Here is a 2916-nt window from a genome sequence, read left to right as displayed (position 1 = left end):
TCCCGTCTCATCTATGGATTATTTGCAACTTGGTCCCCGAACTTTCAATCTGATTCATTTTAGTCATTTTTCGGCTCTTTTCTCCTGAATTCCACAATTTCCATAAAAACACCTACATTGCATGAATTCAACGAGATTAAATCACAATTTAAAAATTTTGCTCGTAATTAAGTCATGTTTGTGATCTAATAAGTGTACAAAAACACACTTATCAAGCTACACCAGAAAAAATGCTGAAAAGAAGAAATAGTACTAGCAGATTACCCTATGCATTCTGCTCCGGTGCCTACAAATACAAGACCCCAAATATTTTATGGCCATGAATGTAGGAATGTGATTAAAATTTCTATTTTTATTATTATTTTTTTATTGCTTGTGAATTGTAATTTAAACTTACATTATAACCTTTGGGAGATGCTGTCAGGACAGAGACAGTAAGTGGCCATTTGTTAGTCCTAAGAAGGACACAAGCAGTATCATATATCCCTGGTACCGTACTTTGCGGTGAAGTAGAACTTGGGAATGAGTAGAATACGTGATAGTGATGCTATAAATTGGCCCTTTTGGGATTCTAATTTGATACTTTTTGCAAGAGGAGTGCATCGTCCGATAAGATTCAACACGTAGTACATTGCTATTAGGAAAAGATGATAACTTCACATACATAGAATTTACAATTTGAATATCACAATATCTGTAAAAAATTAAGAGACTAGAGCACTTACCAAGAACCCAAGTGGTAGGATCCAGTGTTTTCGAACAAGAATCCAGGAAAAATAAATAACTTGAGATTATATAAAGTAGAGTTCCAATGCATAATCAAGATTCTGAAATAAAAGCTATTTGTTGTTTAGCCACTCGTGTTTAGCAATGAAAGGAAAGTTGGATAAATTGGTGTATGAATTATATTCTTTTAACAAAAACACGTGCATGCAAATACAAATACATTAACGACTTACCGCAATCATGGTACGTGCATGATAATGAGCAAATTAAACTTGGTCAAACGTTGGAAAATGCAGAAATACGAAAAAGATAAAATGAAGCGAGGTATGCTAATGCGAATATCTTTAAGACCAATTAAGCCCTCTACACTGGTGCTAACGTGATTAAATGGACATTCGTCTTTCAAAGATGCAACGCTTTTTGGAAAATTAATATAACACAATATTAATTTTCTTGGGCAAATCAACGCCTGACTGTACTCTTCTAGAATGGAAGGTATCCAATACTAAATATTGATTACGAAACTCAAAAGTAATATGAAAATTATTTTGACAGAATTGGGAGAAAGAAAGAATTAGAAATCAATTATTTGGAATCGACTTGGAGTGAATAAAATGGAATTAAGAGGGTCCAATTTATAGATTTTCATGTGTCTCTTCGAATGGTTACATTTTTTGTAGCAAAATTAATTCCTATCATTAGATCACACCATTTCAAGATTGATGCTCTAGATCGCACGTTTTGAAAAGGTCACACCCATTCAAAACAACTCTTTGACATGCACCCTTTTTATTTGAAGAGTCATATCTAATAATCACACCCATTGGAGACTTTTCTAATTCACACATTTAAATCGTTTAATTTAACCATTAACTCTTGAGTTGTTCTTGAAGTCTGAGATAAACATTGCTTTGAGAAATGAACTTTTTTTATTGAAGAAAATTATCTTAAGAGTTGCGGTTTCTTCAGAATGGATGGCAGCAGCAGCTAGTTCAGCAGAAACTGTTTTTGATCCTTCTGAAGCTGCTTTTGTGCGATAGTACTTCACAATTGGTAGCTTGGCGAAGACAAATGCATATAAGAAAATACATAGAAACTCAAAGAACGTCGAGATGGCGAGAAACAGCACTGCAAAAACATTATAAATAAATACTATTATCATCTGAAAAGTGAAGACAGAAGATCAAAACAATCTTGTTCTCATTTATATACCACCACTGCATCTGATTTCTAGAACTTAATTACATAATTGTCACATTTGTAAAATTTAGAAATATTTTTGTGTAGTCTGAGAAGAATTGCTTACTAACTCCTTTATGAAGGCCGTTAAGTAAGTATATACGCAAGACAAACCGGAAAAGAATGACTGCAAGCTCATGTAATGGCGAAGATAAATCTAGTGATCGGATTAAAATTACTTAAATGTTAAGAAGTGAGCTGAGCACTGATAAAATTATATAGTCAAAAAACTTGGACAAATTCAGGACGTATGAAAGATAAATCTCCGACCATTCCACCTTGAACACGGGCATCTGCCACTCCGAATGCACCAACAAAAACACAAATGCCAATATAATTTCCGATTCCCCCTTTTCCAGATGTGCCTAGGTCCAACTGCAATGAGAAAACTTCTTATTAATAGGAAAAGTAAGTGAAAAATGTCCTAAAGTGCGTAGGAAGAAAATAATATAACCCATAAAGTTCCGTTTTCTTGTATCAATCTTTGCGTTGTTGTATGCCAATGCGAGTATTGCCATTGGCGCAAAAAATAAGAAATTGAAAGATTTTGTCATCAGATCGCCAACTTTCTTGACCTTCCGGCACACTTATGCCCTCGTCCCAATCGTCCACCTAGAGGAATGATCAATAGAAATACTCCAACCTTGTCATATATTCTCGAAGAATCTGCAAGAATCGGATTTTTTGAGGAAATCTATCTGATTTGGAAGGGAAGAGCTTGCATCAGTATCTCAATTTCAATTCAAACATGGGTTTGATTCACATACAATCTTATTATTATTATTATTATTATTTTATTTATTTATTTATTTATTTATTTATTTTTATATGATTTAATGATTCCCAGTAACCCCACACATAGGTATAAGAAGATGATGAATTCTTCAAATTTGATGACATGAACTTTTAACACTGAAATAATAGGCTGGCAAAGAATTTGCAACACTACGT

General features: G+C 33.6%; 1 pseudogene; it reads right to left on the bottom strand.

The window, feature by feature from the left end:
• Positions 1–211: 211 nt before the first annotated feature.
• On the bottom strand, positions 212–2483 carry LOC111370110 (annotated as a pseudogene).
• Positions 2484–2916: the final 433 nt, after the last annotated feature.

The sequence above is a fragment of the Olea europaea genome, chromosome 21 (genome assembly GCF_002742605.1).
Source record: "Olea europaea var. sylvestris chromosome 21, O_europaea_v1, whole genome shotgun sequence".
In the NCBI taxonomy this organism is placed as follows: Eukaryota; Viridiplantae; Streptophyta; class Magnoliopsida; order Lamiales; family Oleaceae; genus Olea; species Olea europaea.
The sequence above is the reverse complement of the archived record's forward strand: the minus strand, read 5'-3'. Positions and strand labels throughout refer to the sequence as shown.